At 37.4% G+C, this 27,374-nt stretch overlaps 1 protein-coding gene across 13 annotated transcripts in view; it reads left to right on the top strand.

Annotated features, from left to right (window-relative positions):
• Positions 1-27,374, top strand: part of Snrk (SNF related kinase) — a 424,230-nt gene that overhangs the window by 282,790 nt on the left and 114,066 nt on the right. For 8 of the 13 annotated variants that reach the window (XM_067093028.1, XM_067093044.1, XM_067092999.1 and 5 more), the window contains one exon: positions 24,399-24,494. The exons of the other annotated variants lie outside the window; for them this stretch is intronic. The gene's annotated coding sequence lies outside the window, so the exon portion shown is untranslated. The remainder of the gene's footprint in view (positions 1-24,398; positions 24,495-27,374) is intronic. 13 annotated transcript variants of the gene reach the window in all.

Below are 27,374 nucleotides of genomic sequence, written 5' to 3'. Positions count from 1 at the left end.
TTTCCTACTGGAGGAGAGAGTCAAAGGAATTACATCCTTTACCAGGGATCCCAAAATTGCTTCACTTAGCTTGCAGGGTCAAATGGGTGACTTCTCTTAGTAGATGGGATCTAAAGAACGGCATTTTGGACAAATCGAATTCCCAACTTTAGCTCGAGGGGTCAATAGAATGATTTCTTCGAGAACGAGTGTTTAAAAGAATTTCTTCCTTCGGTAGTCGTTGACAGACCATTCTCTCGAGGCATGATTGATGACTCGTTTCTTGGAACACAGATCGCACATCTTTTCGGCTCATTGAAATTGGCTCTAAATTTTGGGGTTGAAAGGTCAGGGGAACGAAGAGTCTTTCCTGTATATTTTCTTTGATTGTGGAGGGTTTTCGACCTCTTCATGAAATGATATGCATAATCATCCAGGTCGTAGCAAGATTGGGTGGAATACCCAGTTGGGAGCATGCCAGTCGGGAAATTAACACTAGTTCTTTGCATTCCTTTTCTCTTAAATGACTTCATGTGATATTCGAATTTTGAATGAAAGAAGGGCTTCATTGTTTAAAATCAAATTGTTGAAAAAACTATTTGATCGAAAAAAGGGGACTAATTTTGCACGATTTTATTTTGGGTGTACAGATATTTCAGAGTATTTATTGTTTATCATTTGTTCGTTTACAAGAGTGAAGAGAATTCAAGAACGCAAGAGAAAAATGCACGTGCTGCAAGGAGCGTCGCCGTCACTAGCAGGCCCCTGCAGCTGCTATTGATTCCTCCTCCGTTGCAGGGGTCACACGCCCTATGCTGTTGTAGCGCTCTCTCTCTCTCTCTCTCTCTCTCTCTCTCTCTCTCTCTCTCTCTCTCTCTCTCTCTCTCTCTCCCCGGGGTGCATGATCTTGAACATACAGAAGCTGCACAATTTTTCATGTGTGATTTGCTGGTCTTCCTTTGCCACAAATCTCTTTGGAGTCTTTTGTGTCTCCCACATGTCATAGACGTCAGACGTCAGCTCGTATAAACGTTAAACGAGTATGTTGTGTGGTGGGAGTCCCTTGAATGGCAGATCCACTCCTTTAACCAAATGATGAATTACCACCAGTTATTTTTAACGTTGTCAAAAATAGTTTCATCTCACCCGGTACCGTTGAGCCCGCCGCCAACCGGAGCGGCACCGGAAATCGTTTCAGAAGTGTTATTATGGGGACAGTAGCGGTTGACAGTGCGAAATTGTAATCTTGCACCATGTGACGAGTGGGCTTCAAAAGCGTAGAGTACGCGTGGCTTCCCTTGGCACTCCAGATACGTGGAATGGATTGGGGTAGGTCCGGGGATCAGGTACTGTGAAGAGAAACAGGAGCTTTTCTTTATTACTTGTTCAGCATAATGTATGCGTTACTACCGTAGACGAAATTGGTTTTTGATTCTGTGCTCTTAATAATAACGTAACGGTAATTTTATCCATCTCTCTATATCTATATCTAAGAATTTTTGTCACTTACACAAGCTTGATTTTTTTATATTCACAAATATTAAGCCACAAATACTGTTTTATCCTGTTTACTGTATCTTGGGAACATCTTACACTCGAGGGAATTATAACTGATAAGTACTTCATCACCGTCAGGATTCGAATCGATGAATGGCTTTGAAACAACAGTAGACTGTTGACTTTGACCACCCAGCTGTCAGGAGAGATATAAGTTTATACCGACTTTGTTGTGCATATGCTTGTCGAGCTCAGGTTCTTTACTTACAGTCGATATCAACCCACCTGCTCCATGATTGTGACTGGTAAGTTTGTAACACTTGGCTAATAATGAATTATTGTCACTTATGCACGCATGACTTTTTTTATATTTACAAATATTAAGACACAAATACCGTTTTATAGCCAAATCAGTATACCTTGGGAATATCTTACATCCGAGGGGAATTATAATTGGTGAGTTCATCGTCACTTAGCTGTCATTCTGTCTTGTTTCTGTGTAGAGAGTTTGCGCAGTTTTACTCGATGTCAAATACGGAGCTCCCTCACTCCCCCTTTCCTTGTTGTTCGTTTGCGGGCCCATTTGTTTGAAATACCCTTAATGCCTTAGGTTTATTGACAGATGGTGTGATCCTTGAGCGAATGAGAGACGAATCACTTTTTTTCTCGTCCCCTTTATGAGGAGATGACGCGCTCCCTAGGACTATGAGTGCGGGGCTTTGGAAATAATGAGGAAGGTCCAGCAAAGGAGGCAGTCTACAAACTTAATGCGCCCTCGGGAAGTTTTATTTCTTTCAATCTCCCAGTGATGACTTTGCGTGCGGAGATTAGATGATCGATTTACAAATCCGCTGTAAAGTTCGAGAAAGATCCTCATCCTGGACAGATCGCTAATGTTAGCACTCCCTGCTCATTAAAGGTTAAAAAAGTGAAATTTTTTTTAGGTGGATTTTTCTTTCAAAGAGCTGCACACTAAACTGGGTTCCTCTCTCTCTAGATACTGCGCCATATCAGAACAGACAATGATATGTTCATTAAAGGCATATTCAGGTTGATTTGCAAACATTCCAAGCCGTAATTACTTCAGTGGAAAACATTCTCTCTCTCTCTCTCTCTCTCTCACATCATGTATTTTCTGGTGCTTTTAGGGATCCCATATCCCCGACCCCTTTTTCGCGACATTTCATATAAAATTTCGCCTAAGCCGCCGTCAACTTCGTACGTCATATTATTTAAGCTCAGTAGCTCCAAAGGTAATGAGTGTTGGTAAGGAAAATGGAAGATTTTATCGTACGAGCCCCAAAATGTTACTTGTAAAGTAACGCTTCCCTACCCTGTCGTCATCTCAGAATAAGCATTCTGAATCTCTCATAGTGATAACTACCGTCCGAAGAGCCATTTCGGTTTCGTTGGTGGTGCAGAGTCACATTATCTGCTGTTTCCCTCTGGACCTGCGGTTGATTTGGACATTTATTTGCCCAACACATAGGAAAATATAATTATTGGTTATTGAACTCTGATAAAAGAATTGATCAGAAACTGCATTAAGATTAAATTCCGTCTAGTTCTTATTAACGACATTATCAAGGATGTCGACCTGCGTCAAGATGGCCGTGCAAGACGAATCAAGTGTACTGTATATAATTCATTTGTCAAACTTATTGAGGGTATTCAGGTGTGCGTCTCAATGCCTGACGTTCCTCGGGATTTCAAGACTGCTCTGCTTAGCAAGAAGTTCGATGGAGGTACGTTAAGGAGGCACTTAACGTAGTAAATCATCCACTTACAATTGAAGAAGTTATTTAACAAGTCCATGACATGTTACTATATTACAAGTGTTTTGTTGATTCAGCAAATTGGAAAAATAATTCCTTATTTGTTGCCGCCTATTTTCCTCTTCAGTCTTTATGCACAGAAGCTGCAAAATCTTATTCTTGCTTGTTGGTTTTCCTGATTGAAGGAGGATTTGGGAAACTTGCTAAGTAATCTCGAGGGATTTCTTCCCTAGTTTTTATGGTTTGCGAAGAAACTTTGGGGATTCCCCTTGGAAATCGTAGCCCAAAGTCTAAAGATAACAGGTCGAGACGAGTGTTTAGTATTTTTATTTTCAAGTGTACGTTCTTATTCATAACTTCACACACAGTTTAGAGTTAAATTGTAATTGTCCATGTTATTCTTGTTCTGATTCATCTGCGGACTTTGACCTTCGGTAGTTGAATCAGTTTCAGAGTTAGAGCGTCGAAATTGACGACCATCATGCGGAAAGACAGTTTCAAAGCACCACCTGTGTCAGTACAATGGTGAGAGCAGACTGTGGCTCTCCACAATTTCAGGAAATGGCATATTTCCCACAAAAGCCTTTTATCTGGCTGTATTCATTTACTTTCTCGATATACCTTAATTAGAATTGTAGAGCACGATGGTCTAAGCTATCCATGTGCCTAGCTAATGTGTTTTTTGTCTTCAAGATGCTGGATTGCATCACTATTTTTGGCTGTTGTTTTTGTTGTTGTTGTCTAAGAACGAAATCTTAAGGTGAAGATGGTAAGCAGATGCGCAGACATGCATTAAGGAATGTAATCGATGTGGTCAGCCTAACGATCGACCCAGATTACGTGTGCAGGTTTGTGATGGCGTGGAGGTAGCTTGTCATGGGGTCTGGTATGTTAGTGGTGGGGGCCAGGAATATTGGAGGAGGAGGGTGAGGGGGGGACGGGTATGGGGAAGGGGGAATCAAGGAAAGCAACCGTGCATTATCGTGCATGGAGGGAGGTGCAGGGTGAATCCATCGATATCGTAAGCAAACTGGGATTGGAATTGCTCAGTTGTTCGTGCAGGAAAGAGAAAGAGGAAGAATGAGGGAAAGCAAAGAAATGTTCAAGGAAGAGAGGCGAGGAGGCTTTTGGAAAGGAGGCTTTGAACGAGTTATGGGAGGAGATCTGCCGGAAGTATTTTTAAAGTTGTGGTCACAGAAGGACTCCTTTGGAAAGGACTGCTGAAATGTTTCTTCCTTTTTTCATTCTTTCCCACATTTGCTTGTGTGAGAAAAGCCTGATTTTTTTTATGCTCACCCCCCAAAAAAATATTGAAAGGAAATCAAATTAGTATATTTTCGTTAATATTTCAGATTTGAATCATTGAGACTGAAGATAACTTAAGAAAAATTAATATTGGTAATTTAGCTGTGTTAAATGATTTCACTGAAACTTTCTTGGATAAAGCTGTTGGAAAGAAAAAATCCAGTAAAATTAACTACGGCGGCAATGTCTTCTAAATCTGAGCATTTAAAAATTGATAGCTGAAGTTTGCAGTACTTTCTGAAGACTCGGAAAATAATACCTGAAAAAGAGAGAGAAAAAGAGGAAAAAACCTTCAAAGGATTCCTGTTTTTATTAATCGTTATCGAATGTAACAGAGTAAAGAATATTCTTTTTTGAAAAACTAGGAATGGCAGGCCACCTTAACAAAAATAAACTTTTGTCTAAAGAGGAAAATTTTTTGGAAGGATTTTAGTAAATTTGGAGGACGATAGGTGAGTTCTAGACGAAGTTCTTGAAACCAAATTTGTAAAATTAGAAATGTCATGCTCGTGCACGCACAAGCAACACAAAACACACACACACGCAACACAAAAAACACACACATATATGTATGTGTGTGTATGTATGTATGTATGTATGTATGTATGTATGTATGTGCGTGCGCAATAGAATTAAAGACGTAAGGATGAGTGTTCCGTAAAAACGGGCTGTCAGTAACGGAAAAGACAGAAATGACGTCTGCAGATTCTCAGAGAAGACTTGTGACCCCTTGGGAAATCTCGTTATATCTTAAGCATATTGCGTGGCAGTCTGTAGAAACTGGAAATCTGCCTTTCATTCTAAAGCAGTTAGTGAGATAGGAAATCGGTGACCGCCGTGACCCATTTGAAAAAATGTTGAAGAAGAAACCTTGTTCATTGGTTTTGCTTTGTGGTCTTGCGCCCTCGTTCTCCTTCATTTCTGTCAAGGAGTCAAGCGAAGACTCAGTCACTCGTCTTATGGCTTTTGTTTAGCTGCAGATATTGTCCCCGTTTACCCTTATAGATTTGTTTTCTGCTCTTAGGGCTCTGTTTTTTCTTTAATAATACGAGTAATAACTTTGTTTTGTTTATTCCCGGTGTCATATGATCAGGCAGGCTGGGAAAGTAGCACTTCTCGATAAAGCCTCACCTCACTTCCGATTCATTCTCATCTCAAATATATGTTATAACATAAAGAGACCCAGCAACTCAGTTAACTAGTTTCTATTGTAGGCTAAACATCCATTTATAAAAGTAAATAATATAGAATGATTCGTGAATAAACAAGAAATAGACCACACTTGTGTGTGTGGGTGGGAAAGCCCTTGTGACTTGGATAGGCTTATCGGTCTTACTCTCCCTAACGTAGCACTCGCATTTGCATGAGAGCCTCTGGGTTCTGGGTTTACGTAACCCTCCTGATATCCTTTAGTTATACAAGTGTAATTGCTTATCGTAGTTTGTTTATGTAATTAATTGATATTGGTTCTTTTTTATTTTGTATGATTTTTTAATTACTTATCAGTGTAATGTTTCGTGATGAATTCTCTCTCTCTCTCTCTCTCTCTCTCTCTCTCTCTCTCTCTCTCTCTCTCTCTCTCTCTCTCTCTCTGCATTCATAGTTTTAATGATGACTGAAGGGAGCATTTGTGCAAATGTATCAGGCAGTTAATTGTATTTCTGTCCAATTCATTTTCATGAAGCAGATTTGTGAAAATATTAGCTTTGTTGGCTCCGTTTCATATCCCTCCTCAGTGAGGGAATAATGTTTTCATTACTTGGGTCCTCTCACGCAACCTGCATGACATTGATTTTCTTTACGTAAGAAATAGGATACCACAATTTTTTCCCCTTTTCTTTTCCCTTCTGTTTATATGATATATGCCTATACTCCCTTATTTAGGAGTTTATCTTCCAGTCCAGGAATTGCGCAGTGGTAGTGTGATTGGGCAACGCTGGGTTTTCCAGTATTTCATTTCATGTGTTTATTTAATTTCGTTTTTTTCTTTGCATTTGTTTGGGTTTAAGGTCACCTTTTGTAATTAACGTAAGTGCTGGTGTTGTTAGTAATCCAGTGTGATCTACTTTGCATTATATATATATATATATATATATATATATATATATATATATATATATATATATATATATATATGTATATATATGTATATATTGTGTGTGTGTTTGTATTTATACATAGAGTTTGTTTATTATTCGAGTGTGTGCGTGTGTTTGATGTATTTGTTTACATTTTCTGAACAAATTGCTCTAGGAATCTCTTTCTGTTTTGTAGGAGATATGGTCGTGTTTGTCAGCTAGATAGAAGTGTGTGATAGTTTTGAAATGAAACAATAAAATTTTGAAGAATATGAAAGCTTAAGCTTAAGAATTAAGGTAATCTGCGATACTGATCAATATCTTGGAGCAAATACGATACCAAAAAGACTTCAGTAAGGAGAAGAGCTCCTTTATTAAGAATTTTTGGGAGAGTATGTTTTCAGTGGCTGTGAAATTCCACCGTGGCTATATTTTTATTTATGCTCTAATATCAACTTTTTTTTTTTACTGCTTACATGATTGATTACGTTTTTTAGTTATATATATATATATATATATATATATATATATATATATATATATATATATATATATATATATATATGAATTTTTATCTCATCACCGTGATTTATATACAAACATTAAGCTACAAATATCGCTCGTATCCGATTCGCGCTACTTCGGGAATATCACCAAAGGGGAATTGTAAGTGATAAATGGATTGGTACCTAAGTGACTCGAAAACTCGACAGTACCCTCCAGCGGCTTTGAACGTCGACTGGAAGTTGCTGGAGGGTATTGTCGAGTGTTCGAATCACTTCGGTACCAATCCATTTATCACTTATAACTTCCTTTCGGTGAAACTCCTGAAGTACCGCTAATTGGATATTAAGCGACATTTGTAGCTTAATGTAACACACATATATATTGCATACATACATATGATATATATATATATATATATATATATATATATATATATATATATATATATATATATATATTCACGAAGAAATATCATTTGAAAATTGGTCTTGAAATCCCACAGGATGAAGTCTAATCTAGTTTCTTTGATTAAAAAAAAAAAATAAAACGGGTTTGGATAGAGAGGGCTTATGAATAATGAAGTTGGACATGGTTACCAATTTCGGCTAGGACGGAACACATTGTACAGTATATTTACATTGGAAGTGAGCTGCAGTTCAGATTGAAATTGATATTTCGGGACAAGAAACTCTCCTCAGATTAGTATGTAATAAGACTGATAAACTATCCCTGCCTGTAATCTCATACACATTTATTTCTTTTCTTCTTTAATATGATTTCCTTAATTTGAATTTGTTCATTTTGCTAATATTTGTATAGGTAATGCTTACCATAATTAATATAGATTTAATCTTCATGATCACTGCACTTAGCATGTGCCAGTGTTTATTTCTCTTCTGTTGATTTGTTCCTGGTTTCTCAAATTTTGCTTCGGTCTGTGACTTTATTCACTGGAAACTTTTTCATGCTGTAGTGTGATGTTGTTTTATCAGGTGCTTGTCACGGCTGCACTTTGGGTCCTAGGTAGCGAGGTTCTTTCCTTCACTCTTGATCACCAACAGAAGTTTCCTTCATTCCTTGATGATCCTTAACGATAGTTTCTTTCACTATTTGTAGTTCATGAATTGCGGTGTCTTCTTTCCACATGTAATAACGTAGTCAGTCTCTTTCACAATTTTGTCGCCCCTCTTTGCTCTCCATTTCACTACTAGAGATCATACAAGACAGTTATTTTTCTAATTTGAGGGTTTCATGTAGCCTTCTTTTTCCCCATTTTTCCTTGTTGATAGAAATTTCATTTACTGTATAATATCAGTATTATTTTTTTATTTTATTTAAATTTACTGGACATAAGACTGCATGCTGTTAGAATTCTTTTGTTATAAATGGCGATCTCTTTGAATATTTGTAGATAAAAAAAATTTATCCCGTTAATTTTTTTAAGTAATTTATTTGTCACTCACAATTGGTAATTTGTTAGAAATTTCTGTCCATAAATGCCTTTTTTAAATTTTTTTACGTTATATACCACAATTTATTTTGCTGTTCGTTGATCATATAGTTCTGTGTCTGTGATATTTACTGTTCACTGCTAGCAGTCGTATTTATTAATTGTTGGTCATAAATGGCATCATTATTTGGTATTTGTTGGTCACAAAGGACAGGGTCATTTACTGTATGTTGGAAGTAAATTGTATTTTCGACTGTGTTGGTTGTAGTAGGCACATTAACTGCATACAGGTTGTAAATAACTGTTTCACCTAAGGTCTCTAGGGCCATTCAAAAATCATTTACTATTTACTATCTTTCAGTATATGTCGTTGCAAATGGCAAAGCCATTTACTGTTATTTGGACATAAATGGTCCTTGAATATACTGTTACTTGGTCAGAAAAAGCCGTTTTCTTATACCAATGTTTGTTAATAACAGCTTCATTTATCCCGTGTTCGTCATAAATAGCATTTTTGTTAAATGTTTCCTGGTCCAAAATGGGCGTGTCGTGTCCTTTATTATTAACTGGTCCTGAATGGATTTGCTCTTTATGATTTGCTGGCCCTAAATGGATTTTCGTGTCCTTTGTTATTAGTTGGTCCTGAATGGATGTGCCCTTATTATTAGTTGGTCCTGAATGGATTATGATTTGCTGTTCCTGAATGGATTTTCTTTATGATTTGCTGTTCCTGAATGGATTTTCGTGTCCTTTATTATTAGTTGGTCCTGAATGGAATGGATGTGCCCTTTATTATTTTGCCTGTTCCTGATTTGAATGGATTTTTATGATTTGTTGGTCCTGACGTGTCCTTTATTATTAGTTGGTCCTGAATGGATGTGCCCTTTATGATTTGCTGGTCCTGAATGGATTTTCGTGTCCTTTATTATTAGTTGGTCCTGAATGGATGTGCCCTTTATGATTTGCTGTTGGATTTTCGTGTCCTGAATGGGATTTTCGTGTCCTTTATTATTAGTTGGTCCTGAATGGATGTGCCCTTTATGATTTGATGGATTTTCGTGTCCTTTATTATTAGTTGGTCCTGAATGGATGTGCCTTTTATGATTTGCTGGTCCTGAAATGGTCCTTTTCGTGTCCTTTATTATTAGTTGGTCCTGAATGGATGTGCCCTTTATGATTTGCTGGTCCTGACTGGATTTTCGTGTCCTTTATTATTGGTTGGTCCTGAATGGATGTGCCCTTTATGATTTGCTGGTCCTGACTGTCCTGACCTGAATTTTCGTGTCCTTTATTTTAGTTGGTCCTTTATTATTAGTTGGTCCTGAATGGATGTGCCCTTTATGATTTGCTGGTCATCTGAATGGATTTTCGTGTCCTTTATTATTAGTTGGTCCTGAATGGATGTGCCTGGTCTGAATTTTTCGTGTCCTTTATTATGATTTGCTTTGACTGATTTGCTGTTCCTGAATGGATGAATGGATGTGCCTTTATGATTTGCTGGTCCTGAATGGATTTTCGTGTCCTTTATTATTAGTTGGTCCTGAATGGATGTGCCCTTTATGATTTGCTGGTCCTGAATTTTCGTGTCCTTTATTATTAGTTGGTCCTGAATGGATGTATTATGATTTGCTGGTCCTGAATGGATGTTCGCCCTTTATGATTTGCTGGTCCTGAATGGATTTTCGTGTCCTTTATTATTAGTTGGTCCTGAATGGATGTGCCCTTTATGATTTGCTGGTCCTGAATGGATTTTCGTGTCCTTTATTATTAGTTGGTCCTGAATGGATGTGCCCTTTATGATTTGCTGGTCCTGAATGGATTTTCGTGTCCTTTATTATTAGTTGGTCCTGAATGGATGTGCCCTTTATGATTTGCTGGTCCTGAATGGATGTGCACTTTATGATTTGCTGGTCCTGACTGGATTTTCGTGTCCTTTATTATTAGTTGGTCCTGAATGGATGTGCCCTTTATGATTTGCTGGTCCTGAATGGATTTTCGTGTCCTTTATTATTAGTTGGTCCTGAATGGATGTGCCCTTTAGTTGGTCCTGAATGGATGTCCGTGCCCTTTATGATTTGTTGGTCCTGAATGGATTTTCGTGTCCTTTATTATTAGTTGGTCCTGAATGGATGTGCCCTTTATGATTTGCTGGTCCTGAATGGATTTTCGTGTCCTTTATTATTAGTTGGTCCTGAATGGATGTGCCTTATGATTTGCTTTGAATGATTTGCTGGTTGGTCCTGAATGGATTTTATGATTTGCTGGTCCTTTTATTATTAGAATGGATTTTCTGTGTCCTTTATTATTAGTTGGTCCTGAATGGATGATTTGTGGTCTTTATGGAATGGAAATTGTCCTGAATGGATGCCCTTTATGATTTGCTGGTCCTGAATGGATGTGCCCTTTATTATTTGCTGGTCCTGAATGGATGTGTCCCTTTATGATTTGCTGGTCCTGAATGGATTTTCTGGTCCTGAATGGATTTTCGTTTTATTATTAGTTGGTCCTGAATGGATGTGCCTCTTTATGATTTGCTGGTCCTGGATGGATTTTCGTGTCCTTTATTATTAGTTGTTGGAATGGATGTGCACTTTTATGATTGGTCCTGAATGGATGTGTCCTTTATTATTAGTTGGTCCTGAATGGATTTTTATGATTTGTGGTCCTTGGATTTTCGTTATTATAGTTGGTCCTGAATGGATGTGCCCTTTATGATTTGCTGGTCCTGAATGGATTTGCACTTTATGATTTTGCTGTCCTGAATGGATTTTTGTGTCCTTTATGTTGGGTCCTGAATGGATGTGCCCTTTATGATTTGCTGGTCCTGAATGGATTTTGTGTCCTTTATTATTAGTTGGTCCTGAATGGATGTGCACTTTATGATTTGCTGGTCCTCAATGGATTTTCAAAATGGTCCTGACTGATGATTTGCTGGTCCTTTTTTCGTGTCCTTTATTATTAGTTGGTCCTGAATGGATGTGCCTTTATGATTTGCTGGTCCTGAATGGATTTTCGTGTCCTTTATTATTAGTTGGTCCTGAATGGATGTGCCCTTTATGATTTGCTGGTCCTGAATGGATTTTCGTGTCCTTTATTATTAGTTGGTCCTGAATGGATGTGCCCTGGATATGATTTGCTGGTCCTGAATGGATTTTTGCTGTTCCTGTGTCCTTTATTATTAGTTGGTCCTGAATGGATGTGCCCTTTTATGATTTGCTGGTCCTAATGGATTTTCGTGTCCTTTATTATTAGTTGGTCCTGAATGGATTTTGCGTGTCCTTGGATTTTTCGCTTCAGTTATTAGTTGGTCCTGAATGGATGTGCCTTTATGATTTGCTGGTCCTGAATTTTTCGTGTCCTTTATTATTGGTTGGTCCTGAATGGATGTGCCTTTATGATTTGTCCTTGGATTTTCGTGTTTTATTATTAGTTGGTCCTGAATGGATGTGCCCTTTATGATTTGCCTGGTTTTTCCCTGAATGGAATTCAATCCTGACTCCTTTTCGTGTCCTTATTAGTTGGTCCTGAATGGATGTGCCCTTTATGATTTGCTGGTCCTGTCCTTTCGTGTCCTTTATTATTAGTTGGTCCTGAATGGATCACTTTATGATTTGCTGGTCCTTTATTATTAGTTGGTCCTGAATGGATGTGCACTTTATGATTTGCTGGTCCTGACTGGATTTTCGTGATTATTAGTTGGTCCTGAATGGATGTGCACTTTATGATTTGCTGGTCCTGAATGGATTTTCGTGTCCTTTATTATTAGTTGGTCCTAAATGGATGTTCCCTTTATGATATGCTGTTCCTGAATGGATGTTTGTGTCCTTTATTATTAGTTGGTCCTGAATGGATGTGCCTTTATGATTTGCTGGTCCTGAATGGATTTTTCGTGTCCTTTATTATTAGCTGGTCTTGAATGGATGTGCACTTTATGATTTGGTGGTCCTGAATGGATTGTTGTGTCCTTTATTATTAGTTGGTCCTGAATGGATGTGCCCTTTATGATTTGCTGGTCTGAATGGAATTCCGTATCCTTTATTATTAGTTGGTCCTGAATGGATGTGCCCTTTATGATTTGCTGATCCTGGCTGGAGTTTCGTGTCTTTTATTATTAGGTGGTCCTGAATGGATGTGCCCTTTATGATTTGCTGGTCCTGAATGGAATTCCGTATCCTTTATTATTAGTTGGTCCTGAAAATGGATGTGCCCTTTATGATTTGCTGGTCCTGAATGGATTTTCGTGTCCTTTATTATTAGTTGGTCCTGAATGGAGATGTCCTCTATGATTTGCTGGTCCTGAATGGAATTCCGTATCCTTTATTATTAGTTGGTCCTGAAAATGGATGTGCCCTTTATGATTTGCTGGTCCTGAATGGATTTTCGTGTCCTTTATTATTAGTTGGTCCTGAATGGATATGTCCTCTATGATTTGCTGGTCCTGAATGGATTTTCGTGTCTTTATTATTAGTTGGTCCTGAATGGATGTGCCCTTTATGATTTGCTGTTCCTGAATGGATTTTCATGTCCTTTATTATTAGTTGGTCCTGAATGGATGTGCCCTTTATGATTTGCTGATCCTGGCTGGAGTTTCGTGTCTTTTATTATTAGGTGGTCCTGAATGGATGTGCCCTTTATGATTTGCTGGTCTGAATGGAATTCCGTATCCTTTATTATTAGTTGGTCCTGAATGGATGTGCACTTTATGATTTGCTGATCCTGGCTGGAGTTTCGTGTCTTTATTATTAGGTGGTCCTGAATGGATGTGCCCTTTATGATTTGCTGGTCCTGAATGGATTTTCGTGTCCTTTATTATTAGTTGGTCCTGAAAATGGATATGTCCTCTTTATGATTTGCTGGTCCTGAATGGATTTTCGTGTCCTTTATTATTAGTTGGTCCTGAAAATGGATATGTCCTCTATGATTTGCTGGTCCTGAATGGAATTCCGTATCCTTTATTATTAGTTGGTCCTGAAAATGGATATGTCCTCTATGATTTGCTGGTCCTGAATGGATTTTCGTGTCTTTATTATTAGTTGGTCCTGAATGGATGTGCCCTTTATGATTTGCTGTTCCTGAATGGATTTTCATGTCCTTTATTATTAGTTGGTCCTGAATGGATATGCCCTTTATGATTTGCTGGTCCTGAATGGAATTTTCGTGTCCTTATTATTAGTTGGTCCTGAAAATGGATGTGCCCTTTATGACTTGCTGGTCCTGAATGGATTTTCGTGTCCTTTATTATTAGTTGGTCCTGAATGGATATGTCCTCTATGATTTGCTGGTCCTGAATGGATTTTCGTGTCTTTATTATTAGTTGGTCCTGAATGGATGTGCCCTTTATGATTTGCTGTTCCTGAATGGATTTTCATGTCCTTTATTATTAGTTGGTCCTGAATGGATGTGCCCTATATGATTTGCTGGTCCTGAATGGATGTTCGTGTCCTTTATTATTAGTTGTTCCTGAATGGATGTGCCCTTTATATTAGCTGGTGGTCCTGAATGGATGTTTGTGTCCTTTATTATTAGTTGGTCCTGAATGGATGTGCCCTTTATATTTGCTGGTGGTCCTGAATGGATGTTCGTGTCATTTATTATTAGCTGGTCTTGAATGGGTGTGCCCTTTATATTTGCTGGTGGTCCTGAATGGATTTTCGTGTCCTTTATTATTAGTTGGTCCTGAATGGATGTGCACTTTATGATTTGCTGGTCGTAAATGGATTTTCGTGTCCTTTATTATTAGTTGGTCCTGAATGGATGTGCCCTTTATGATTTGCTGGTCCTGAATGGATGTTCGCCTTTATTATTAGTTGGTCCTTGGATGTGCACTATGATTTGCTGGTCCTGACTGGATTTTTGTGTCCTTTATTATTAGTTGGTCCTGAATGGATGGATGCCCTTTATGATTTGCTGGTCCTGAATGGATTTTTGTGTCCTTTATTATTAGTTGGTCCTGAATGGATGTGCCCTTTATGATTTGCTGGTCCTGACTGGATTTTTGTGTCCTTTATTTTTAGTTGGTCCTGAATGGATGTGCCCTTTATGATTTGCTGTTCCTCACTGGATTTTCGTGTCCTTTGTTATTAGTTGGTCCTGAATGGATGTGCCCTTTATGATTTGCTGGTCCTGAATGGATTTTCGTGTCCTTTATTATTGGTTGGTCCTGAATGGATGTGCCCTTTATGGTTTGCTGGTCCTGACTGGATTTTCGTGTCCTTTATTATTGTTTGATCCTGAATGGATGTGCCCTTTATGATTTGCTGGTCCTCAATGGATTTTCGTGTCCTTTATTATTAGTTGGTCCTGAATGGATGTGCACTTTATGATTTGCTGGTCCTGAATGGATTTTCGTGTCCTTTATTATTAGTTGGTCCTGAATGGATGTGCACTTTATGATTTGCTGGTCCTCAATGGATTTTCGTGTCCTTTATTATTAGTTGGTCCTGAATGGATGTGCACTTTATGATTTGCTGATTTGCTGGATTTTCGGTTATTAGTTGGTCCTGAATGGATTTTTATGTCCTTTTTTCCTTTATTAGTTGGTCCTGAATGGATGTGCACTTTATGATTTGCTGGTCCTGACTGGATTTTCGGTGTCCTTTATTATTAGTTGGTCCTGAATGGATGTGCACTTTATGATTTGCTGGTCCTGACTGGATTTTCGTGTCCTTTATTATTAGTTGGTCCTGAATGGATGTGCACTTTATGATTTGCTGGTCCTGACTGGATTTTCGTGTCCTTTATTATTAGTTGGTCCTGAATGGATGTGCACTTTATGATTTGCTGGTCCTGACTGGATTTTGGTCCTGTCCTTTATTATTAGTTGGTCCTGAATGGATGTGCACTTTATGATTTGCTGGTCCTTGCTGGTCCTGAATGGATGTGCACTGGATTTTTCGTGTCCTTTATTATTAGTTGGTCCTGAATGGATGTGCACTTTATGATTTGCTGGTCCTGACTGGATTTTAGTTGGTCCTGAATGGATGTGCCTTTATTATTAGTTGGTCCTGAATGGATGTGCACTTTAGATTTACTGGTCCTGACTGGATTTTCGTGTCCTTTATTATTAGTTGGTCCTGAATGGATGTGCACTTTATGATTTGCTGGTCCTGACTGGATTTTCGTGTCCTTTATTATTAGTTGGTCCTGAATGGATGTGCACTTTATGATTTGCTGGTCTGACTGTTTTCCTTTATTATTAGAATGGATGTGCACTTTATGATTTGCTGGTCCTGACTGGATTTTCGTGTCCTTTATTATTAGTTGGTCCTGAATGGATGTGCACTTTATGATTTGCTTGTCCTGACTGGATTTTTCGTGTCCTTTATTATTAGTTGGTCCTGAATGGATGTGCACTTTATGATTTGCTGGTCCTGACTGGATTTTCGTGTCCTTTATTATTAGTTGGTCCTGAATGGATGTGCACTTTATGATTTGCTGGTCCTGGTGGATTTTCCTGGTCCTGAATGGATGGATTTTGGATTTTCGTGTCCTTTATTATTAGTTGGTCCTGAATGGATGTGCACTTTATGATTTGCTGGCCCTGACTGGATTTTCGTGTCCTTTATTATTAGTTGGTCCTGAATGGATGTGCACTTTATGATTTGCTGGTCCTGACTAGATTTTCGTGTCCTTTATTATTAGTTGGTCCTGAATGGATGTGCACTTTATGATTTGCTGGTCCTGACTGGATTTTTTATGATTTGCTGTGTTTTTCCTTTATTATTAGTTGGTCCTGAATGGATGTGCACTTTATGATTTGCTGGTCCTGACTGGATTTTCGTGTCCTTTATTATTAGTTGGTCCTGAATGGATGTGCACTTTATGATTTGCTGGTCCTGACTGAATTTTCGTGTCCTTTATTATTAGTTGGTCCTGAATGGATGTGCACTTTATGATTTGCTGGTCCTTTATTATTAGTTGGTCCTGAATGGATGTTTTATGATTTGCTCCTTGAATGGATTTTCACTGTGTCCTTTATTATTAGTTGGTCCTGAATGGATGTGCACTTTATGATTTGCTGGTCCTGACTGGATTTTCGTGTCCTTTATTATTAGTTGGTCCTGAATGGATGTGCACTTTATGATTTGCTGGTCCTGACTGGATTTTCGTGTCCTTTATTATTAGTTGGTCCTGAATGGATGTGCACTTTATGATTTGCTGGTCCTGACTGGATTTTCGTGTCCTTTATTATTAGTTGGTCCTGAATGGATGTGCACTTTATGATTTGCTGTTCACTTTTTCGATTATTAGTTGGTCCTGAATGGATGTGCACTTTATGATTTGCTGGTCCTGACTTTTTCGTGTCCTTTATTATTAGTTGGTCCTGAATGGATGTGCACTTTATGATTTGATTTTTCGTGTCCTTTATTATTAGAATGGATGTGCACTTTATGATTTGGTCTGGTCCTGATTTTTCGTGTCCTTTATTATTAGTTGGTCCTGAATGGATGTGCACTTTATGATTTGCTGGTCCTGAATGGATTTTCGTGTCCTTTATTATTAGTTGGTCCTGAATGGATGTGCACTTTATGATTTGCTGATCCTGACTGGATTTTCGTGTCCTTTATTATTAGTTGGTCCTGAATGGATGTGCACTTTATGATTTGCTGGTCCTGAATGGATTTTCGTGTCCTTTATTATTAGTTGGTCCTGAATGGATGTGCACTTTATGATTTGCTGGTCCTGAATGGATTTTCGTGTCCTTTATTTTTAGTTGGTCCTGAATGGATGTGCCCTTTATGATTTGCTGTTCCTGAATGGATTTTCGTTTCCTTTATTATTAGTTGGTCCTGAATTAGCTGGTCCTTTAACCAATTTATTTTGTAGTATACAGGGCTGTTCCCACTTTTTATTTCTTGGCCATTAAGGATAGGATCAACTGCCGTTATTTGGTCATTAATAAGTTTCCTTTTATTTTTGAAACTTCAGTTTGTGGTCATTAAAAGGTTTAATTTTAGTTTTTAGTGTGTTAATGTTTGTTAATCATAAAAGAACTTTTATTGAATTTTTTTTTTATAATATATGACAGTTTCATCTACTAATAAATTTTGAGTTTAATTATTATTTGCCAGTCATAAAGTACAGTTTAATTTTTATTTGTTGGTCACAAGTGATAGTATAATTTTAATTTTTTGGTCACAAATATCATATGAATTTTTATCTGTTGGTTATAAATGACAGTTTAAGTTTTCTCTGTTTTTTCTCTAATTAAAGGTTTATTTACCATTTTTTGCTCATGAATGGTATTTCACTTATAATTCTTCGATCTTTATTTGTAGTTTCAATATTTTTTTGCTTCGTTCACTGTTTTTCAGTCGTTAATGTCAGTTTCATTTATTTCTTTTTGAGTTTATTTAGAAGGGAGTTATTTAGTTATTTATTTTCTTTTTGGTTGAGAGAGCGAAGATCTAATCGTCGTTTTCATGTGGAATGGTACATGAATCGTCATGATTGGAAGATGGCATGTTGTATGATATATTGCCAAGCTTTATATATAAAATAAAATAGCATTGAATGAAGAGCTGCAGTGCTGTCACAAGAAAGAGGTCTACGTGTCTCTTGGCACACAAAACCGTAGGGCATAGGCTATATGAGTGTCGTTAACTTAACTCCCGTTGTTTTATTAGTACCTCCAGCTGTTAGAACTTTTTTAACTTATGTCGATACCGTCTACTCAATAAAGATGAAATTTTAGAAGATAAGGCCCACCCCTCCCCCCCCCAAAAAAAAAAAAAAAAAAATAAGGTATGGTATGAAGCGAGGAGAGAGGTTGTTCCTAAAGGCACGATGAGGGGAAGCTGGGACTCAGAGACAGTCCCAAATTGAATGAGAAAACAAGACCACGTTTGAGTTGCCTTTCGTTGACCTCTCGCTCTTCCTAGTTCCTCGCAGGGATCTCAGTTTTATTTTGAATTTTGCCTCCACGTCACACACGCACACACACACACATATATATATATATATATATGTGTGTATATATGTGTGTGTGTGTGTGTGTGTGTGTGTGTGTGTGTGTGTGTTGGTTACTATCCAGATCCATTGACAATTGTATGGACACGTTTCATGTGGTAGAGTAGTAAGGGCTTTATACGACAATGAGATTAGCAGTGCAACGTTTGGAAGCGTGAGGTTCTTGAACGTAGTAGTCTTGAAGTAAGCACATGCAGAATTGGAGATGAAACTGGTCCTAATTAAGATAAGATACGCTCTCGAAGATATATCCTCCACACGTTCACTCACATTAGTCTACCACTGATTCAAATCAGATTTAATTTCATCCTGAGAGACTACTCAGGATAGCCCTTATTTTCTTATGATGTTTTTTATGCTAATAGTTCAGACATTTTGATAGAAATTGTTAAGACTATGACTTGTGACTGGATATAATGGCCAGCAGGTCCCGTATTTGATTTGAAGCTTTTATATTAATTCAGAATTATTTTGCTTCAACGAACTATGAACTTTTAAGAACGCCTTCATCTGCATAACGCTAGGTTAGTTTCGTCTTTCCTCTTAGTTCAAAAATAAGAACTGTACCATTTTAAGCTTTTCGATCAGTGAAGGGGATCAGTTTAGGGTCAAAGGTCACCCTGACAAGTATGACTTTTCTTTGAAGATATTTGAAAGTGAGTGCGCGTTTGTGGGTACGTGTCTATACATATGCCTACCCCTTATTCACGTTTACGGATTCAAAATTGCTTAAGATATAGTAAAAAAGAAAATGAAAGGGAATTGTCAGCTTAGCGGCAGAGTTGGAAACGGGCCCTTTCAGAATTATGTGGAATCTATATTAGATTTTTAAAACTTTGGAGAGATATTTGCCCAGGCAAATTGCTCTCCGCATTGTTTGTAGATCATCGTTGCATTGCGTTCAAAGTGTTCCGGATGAGCTCTTCCCAACAGTGGACGTTCCCCAGTGGTAGCGGATATTTATTTAACCTAAATTGCTTGGTGATGTTTATTCTCTGAAAACTAACCCACCTTTTCCTTGTTATTCATGTCATGTCATCAGGTAAAAGAGTTGCAGGTATCCTAATTTGTTCAGTGAAACTGCATCTTTGCTGCAGACATCGGTATGACCATGACACGGAAAAAACATCACTCCCATTTCCCTCACGAGTCTTTTGGAGTGAGGACTGACTGACTCTCTGGTCCCCAAAATACCTTTACATGCAAACTTTTTAATGATGAAGGACTTGAAGACCAAGAAGACGGGGCAATGCGATTGAATTGTACCCTTAAAAGAGCAATAGAACTGCCTCTTTAAATGTTGAAATTCACAGGAATCCTGGAAAATATTGAGCGGAGATCATCATAAAGCCTCCTAGATGTGGAAGGGAGGCAAGTTATTGAACCAGCCACTCCGCTGATTGCCATGTGTTTTTTTATATTTATTACTTTTAATCTGTTAAGATGAAATTGTTGCGTAAGTACTGTATGTATAGAGACTAGAGTATTCTGCCAGTCACGTTTCCTAGACGTTTGCTTTAAAGAGAGAGAGAGAGAGAGAGAGAGAGAGAGAGAGAGAGAGAGAGAGAGAGAGAGAGAGAGAGAGATCCTGATCTTCAGTGTTGCCGTAGTGTAATCGCTCCTCTGGAATCACCATCTACCCACACGACGTTTGTGTCGATTCAGACCTAAGTTCGAAACAACTTTAGTAGTTTGTATCAAAACTTACGGTATTTTAATGTGGGTCTAGAGGAGGCAACTGGATTATTAAAGGTTTAAGAGAGAGAGAGAGAGAGAGAGAGAGAGAGAGAGAGAGAGAGAGAGAGAGATTAGTTTTTAATGATTCAGTATTACGGAACGTTTCCAGCTATATCATGAAGCTCGTAAAGGAAGATGTGGAAAGGATTTACGAAACGCGAAAAGAAAGCTTTGTAATTTTTGCATAAAAATGCAGAATGCCTGGGGACCCGTTGTAGAAACTTCTTAAATCTTCCCATTAATATATTCTGTGATATTAAAGATTTATTGTCATCTAACTGTAGTATTTGTCGTTAATTTGTTGTATACATATTTTCTCCTTCTAAATGATCTAACAAGACTTGCTTTTGAGTCCTCTTAGAAGCAGTACGGTATTGGTTGGAATGCTCACATTACCGTTTCCGAAAGAAAATGTTTACCGTGAAATAGGATTGCAAAGTCAGAAAATCCCCCACATTTTCTCATGCCGTTGATTATTCCCATGGCGCAAGTTGATCGTAGAAACCAAGCTTTCACTTCTGAGAGGAAGGAGGTGGAGGACCAGGTAACGTACCCGGAGGTTAAAGAAGTCGAATGATAAGTAAATCGCTGTTTGAAATTGACTTGGTCGGTCGCGTGGTTGTGGTTAACCAGCGACGTCTTAGACCACTTCGAAGGCCTCAGATACGGAGCTCGGTTTATCTGGGCATCCGGTGGCGGCGCGCCATTTGAGACCTCCTTATCAGCTTTCGCGTTTGGTTTTGCCGGCATTTCGGGCCGGTTGTTGTTATTTATGTACAGTCGTGGGATTTCCTCTTTCAGTATTTGACGTCGTTTCGGCTTGTTTGCTTTGCGATGCGCTGATTGTATCGATTTGCAACGTCTGTTTATTATCTTTGTGTAGGTTGTCCTAGTAATTAACGTTTGGAGTGTGTGTTGTCTTGAGTTTCTGCTTTAGCAACTCGGGTAAAATATGTTAGTTGCTTACTTTATATATATATATATATATATATATATATATATATATATATATATATATATATATATATATATATATATATATATATATATGCATTATATATGTATGTATATGTATGTATATATGTGTGTATATATATATATATATATATATAATATATATATATATATGTATGTATGTATATATGTGTGTATATATATATATATATATATATATATATATATATATATATATATATAAATATAATCATGCATAAATACACACACATTCAAACATATGTACAGTGTTGCCTCCTACGTAAATGATTTCTTTGGGATTCCGCTGCTATTATCCTTGTACAAATCTTCACTCATCTCCAGCTTTCCATTAAGCCTGGGTGTTGCAACTTTTCTAGTGCCCACAGAAGCCATACTAACTCTGACACGTATTGTTCCCCCGAAATTGGTGATGCCTGAGCCATCTCAATCCACCGTTGGTTTTTTTTCATCTACTTACAAAGCTGGCATGAATTCACATATAGTTTTAAGTCTCATTCTGTCCAGCAGTCTACCTTCTAATAATCATCTGAAAGGACCTATTCTGATTAATCCAGTTTCCATCCAGTGTTATTTTGTTTAATTTTTCTTCGATTTATCATGAGTCCTATTTCGTCAGATGTATGATGCATCATATTAACAAAGCTTTGTTTATCTTCTGGTGTTTTGCTGATTAAAACAGTGTTATCTGCATACTCTTGAGTGACTGTCATTACTCCAATGTAAATCTCTGTGATTTCTAAGAACTTTTTCTGTGTAAAGCATATAAGAAGTGCAACCAGGAAAGTTGACAGCTGTCCCTTTTAGCATCCCATTATTTCTTGTAAATTCACTTGACAAGACCCCATCAACATTATTTTGCATCTGCTTTCTACGTGGATAATTTCTGTTACTCATATTTCATTAACGAGAATACCATTGTAACGTAAGACCTTTTGTAATTTTGGTCATTGGACACTGTCAAAAGCCTTCTCATAATCAACAAAAGCTTTGAGAAGGAGATTTTTAATTACCGTAAGTGCTGCAAAATATGTTTTATCTTTATAACTCTTTCTTTTTCTAAAATCAGGCTTATCTGGTAGCACTTTCTTTTCCCAGCCTATTGGTAAATACATTTATCTGCATTTGCAATTCATCAGACTTTGTTTCCTCATTCAATGTTCTGCAAAACAGTCTAGTTATCATATGAAGTGTCATATCATTTTAGCTAAAATCATGTATGTTGATTCTGTTAAAGCCCAGTGCTTTCCATGTAAGTTTCTTGGTCACTGATTCCTTTCAAAGCCTGGGAATTCATTTAGGTCTTCTTCAGCTTCTTGGATATCAATCAATTTATCCCCACATTTTCCGTATTTATGGCTTCACATACATGTTCATGTTCTGCCCAGTGCTATCTTTCTTCTTCTGTGTTGGTATTGACCTTTCTGTCCTGTCATAGCTTTTTTTTTTTTTACTTTTCTTTCATGAATAATTAATTAATTAATCTGTGGGGTAACTTACCACTAATGCCACTCGCCTAATATTTAGCTTTTTCATCATCATTTGCTACCTCCCCCCCCCCCGTTAATCTCACTTCTTGCGTTTAGTTTAATTCATTATCTTGACTTGAGTTCTTAGCACGTTTTTCTCTTGTACCTTTTGTTTTCGCCTGTTCTTCAATGTATTCTTGGTCCCATGTGCTTGTTAAGTTTCTCGTCTTAATTCCCGTAAGGCAGTACTTGTTATTCAGATGATCGAAATAAATTCCTGATAGGAATACAGTCTTCATTGTCTGCTTTTCCTCAGGTATGGCTTCTAAAACTGCAAATCTATTTCAGCATTCGATTGCACGAGCCTCTGATGTTCGTCTATAAGAAGTTGTATTGTTTTGAATCTTTGTTAAATGCTTTTAATTTCAGTTTTAGTGTGGCAGTAACAAGTTGGTGATACTTCTGACATTACTCAACGTTCTTTTTCTCTCTCGATTTAGGGCTGTGTAATCTATTTGATCTTTGCCATTGCATTGAGAGGTGTCCAAGAGCACTATGAATGTCCTTGTACTAGAAAAGATTATTTCTAACCACAAGGTTGTTTCTTACCCTTGAGATATTATTTTATACTACGTATTTTAATCTTTTCAGTAGACTTCTACCAAGTGTTCATAAAACACTACGAAAATCACACACAAATCTTGCATCACTTCGTATATATATAATTGGGAGATACAAAACTATCGAAACAACTGCCGTTGAAGTCTTCCTGTTTCCTCCCCCCTTCCATCTCTCTCTCTCTCTCTCTCTCTCTCTCTCTCTCTCTCTCTCTCTCTCTCTCTCTCTCTCTCTCTCTCTCTCTCTCTGTATCCTTCTTTTCAAATTTTTGGAATGTTACCAGAAATGTAATTTCCCATTCCCTCTCCTGCATTTTTTCATGACACCTTACAAGTGATTGTGGCAAGGGGTAGAAATTGCCCGGCTGTCATTTTAATTTTTACCAAAGGAAAGTGAAAGTTACAGATAAGGGTGAAAGAAGAAATGTTACAGTTGAATTACGATGGAAACCAGAATATATGCAGCAGATTTGAACTGCGGCTTTGCTTGACACTTAATCCAAAGGTAACAGTGGGAGGGAAAGGCAGCCTTCCTGGGCAAGAATAGGAAATCGTGGCGTCGAGTTAGTTAGTAAAGCCTTGTTCTAATTTTGGCTAGAGGGACTTGTATTTAGGCTTTAGAATTCCCTTTGGGTGAAATGTCAAAGTGTGCTGTTATTCTATTGTACAAAGAGCTTTGATGGCATATTTTTTTAATGATTTATTGAGAGGGGGTCAATTCTGTGTTCTTACTACCTACGTAGAATAAAAGGCAGATTGCTTGGGAAATAGATAAACGGGTATACTGAAGAATATACTACTTAACGATAAAGATGATCTTGGAAACACATTTCTTGTAAAATTTCAGTTAAAATAATTATGTAGTGCGAAGCTTTTTTCAAATTGTTATTATTATTATTGCTGAAATTGTTGTTGCTGTTGCAAATGTAATGGAAATTCAAACGTATGATTTTACTGACATAAAAATACAAAAAGTTTATATTATAAGAGGAGGGTGACTTTAAAATTTACTTTCTTTGCAGGTGAGCGCGTAACTGGAGCGCAGATGTTTCCACTAGGGCACTGTGATCATGTGACTCATCCTTTTAACTACTGTTGGATGGCACAGGTGTGAACAGGTAAGGCCGAAAAGGGAGTTCTTTTTGAGTGTTGTCCTTTTGGTCTGGTTATAAGCCAGCGATGGTCTTCCTTCTATGGGTTGTGTTTTCCGTTTGTCAGTTTTTGAACGTCGCCACAATCTTATTCGAACTGATATATTTGTAAAATGAAATGTTGACAAGATAGGGAGAACGTACTCTTTAACCGCAAGGGAGTCCGTTTCGTCACATCTCTGTTTATTTTTGGAAATGTTCACTTACTCATAAAGACGAAGTGATGTAGCTTGCATTTCCAGGTGCACTTTGTGGATGGTGTTATTGTTGTTGTTGTTGTTGTTGTTGTTGTTTTAGGCTTAACGGCTGGGCTTTGCTTTTGCTTTTGCTTTTGCTCTCAGGGATTTTGGAGTTTTAGCATACTGATCTCATCTTTGTTGAAACTGTTATCATCACGATATTTTGAATGTTTCTAATGTCGTTTATTCAGATTCAGAAATGGTAGCAAGGTTTGTTGAAACAAATATGCGGTTGGATTCATGACTAATCTGCCCTGTATTAAGTGTGGGGGAGACTCTAATTATGTTTGGGTATTAATTTTATTTTTCCACATTTTGTCATAACTTAAACATATTGAATTGTAGTGACTCCCAGCTGAGCTATACCTGTTTTTTAAGCTCATATGCCTTTGTGTGCGCGCCACACACACACACAAACACACTGCAGGGAACAGTTAAAAAAAATACAGTCAGTAGTAATGGTTCCACGTTTCAAAGGTTTCATGTGGAGATTTATTGAGAGTGTACTGTAGACAGGTGGATAAAATTAAGGTACATAATTCTGTGGTGCTATGCCACCATGTTTTACCTGACAGACATACTGTAGAGAGGGGTTTAAAGTACGCTTGCTGCGAAGATTGTCTGCCGTGACTTTGCAGCACAGTTAACAGATATTTAAGGGCAACTCCTCTCTCGTGTGAGTTATAAGGCTGATGCTCATGTCCTTCCCTTCCGTATCTCATTTGACTTCACGAGCTATGGCAAAGAAAGTTCCAAAGTATCTCCTGAATCACTGCATCAACTCCCCCCTCTCCCCCCGCACACACATATTTCCTGTCCTCCCTTAATAAAACATGGACTATCTGTCGTGTCGGCTGTAATCACTTTCATTTTTCTTGCCAGTTTACGTCGAGCTGAGGTTTAGTGTACATGGAACAAGATGTAGTATTTATTAACAGCAGTGCCTTCTTAACTGTCCTGTATGAGAATTATTTTATAATAAGGTTAACACTGCCCAAACTACGTAGGTTTCTCCTACAATTAAGTTATCTGTAAAAAAAACACAGCAGTGGAGTTACTAGAATGGGTAAAGTGTTCTTTTATTCAAATACAGTTTTCATATGAAAAGTTCTTGGTTATTTGTTAGGTTTTCTAGTGTTGTCTTCAAAGTTTGGTCTAAAAAGTTAGATTCAGGAACTGAAACTGCTATGGAATGAACCGTAATAATGATATGGTTTAAACTGTAAAAATTTTGCACTCATCATCGGTTAAAAAATAAATATTATAAAATTAAATTTCAAACATCATGTCCTGTGAATTGGGCCTTTTTCGTGCTTGAAGCGAGACCCTGGTTCTTGCTACTTGATCTGTTTCTTAGCAAACCTATTTAGATAGGTGATTATAACATTAATTTGAGATTTTTTTATATTTGCAAAAAAGCTCTTTTTCAGCGGTATAATTGCGCAGTCAATTTAATTCAGTGTAATTTTATTTTTATGTGCAAAGTTTCTCCTGTACGTAGTTATAACAGCCTCTCGTCCATTTTCTCCCAAAATGTCGTTGTTCGGAAGGAAATGATACAGAAAATAAGCAGCTGATTATCACTTTTTGAAGAAGCACTCTACAAGGGAACTGCATGAATTGATAATGGAGAACCCAAAATAACACCTCTCTCTCTCTCTCTCTCTCTCTCTCTCTCTCTCTCTCTCTCTCTCTCTCTCTCTCTCTCTCTCCAAGGTAAACATCGTTATAATTTACATGAGCCTTGCATGTAACGGCTTATTCGTAGTGGTTTTTTATCTTCTTGTATTAGGTGTTTGTCTCCATATCTCTTCTTGACCTCCGTTCTACATATATACAGTATGTTGTATATACACACACACACACACACACACACATATATATTATATATAATATATATATATATATATATATATATATATATATATATATATATATATATATATATATATATATATATATATATATATATATATATATATATATATATATATATATATATATATATATATATATATATATATATATATATATATATATATATATATATATATATATATATATATATATATATATTCTTGCTACTTGATCTGTTTCTTAGCAAACCTATGTCTGTCTGTTTGGCAACTCTCTTATTAGTTTTTACGATTTAGGAACATATGTTCTCTATATTTTTCCGTTGAGAGAGAGAGAGAGAGAGAGAGAGAGAGAGAGAGAGAGAGAGAGAGAATTCTAATCATTATGAAATAACCTCTCATGAATAGAAACCTAAGTTGGTGATGAATCACTAGTCTATTTTAATCTGTCGGTTCTATTGTGCGTTCATGTGCGTTTGCTTTGTTGGACAACGACTTTATGCCCTGATTTTATTCATAATGATTGAATTGGCTTTCAAAAATAGGGAGGGATCAAAGGTAACTCTCGGCCAAGGAAACAAAATTTCCATCAAAGGTCTGTGCAGAGATTGTTGGCGCCAAGTTAAAATCCTTTCAATAACACCCCTTTGACAAGAGCAGCCTTTACAGTGTTTGAAGATCCTGCAATGTGTAGGATATATTGTAGGGATAAAAGAAGCATCTCTCTCTCTCTCTCTCTCTCTCTCTCTCTC

Source organism: Macrobrachium rosenbergii, chromosome 4 (assembly GCF_040412425.1).
Source record: "Macrobrachium rosenbergii isolate ZJJX-2024 chromosome 4, ASM4041242v1, whole genome shotgun sequence".
NCBI lineage: Eukaryota > Metazoa > Arthropoda > Malacostraca > Decapoda > Palaemonidae > Macrobrachium > Macrobrachium rosenbergii.
This window is presented reverse-complemented; position numbering and strand designations above follow the sequence as displayed.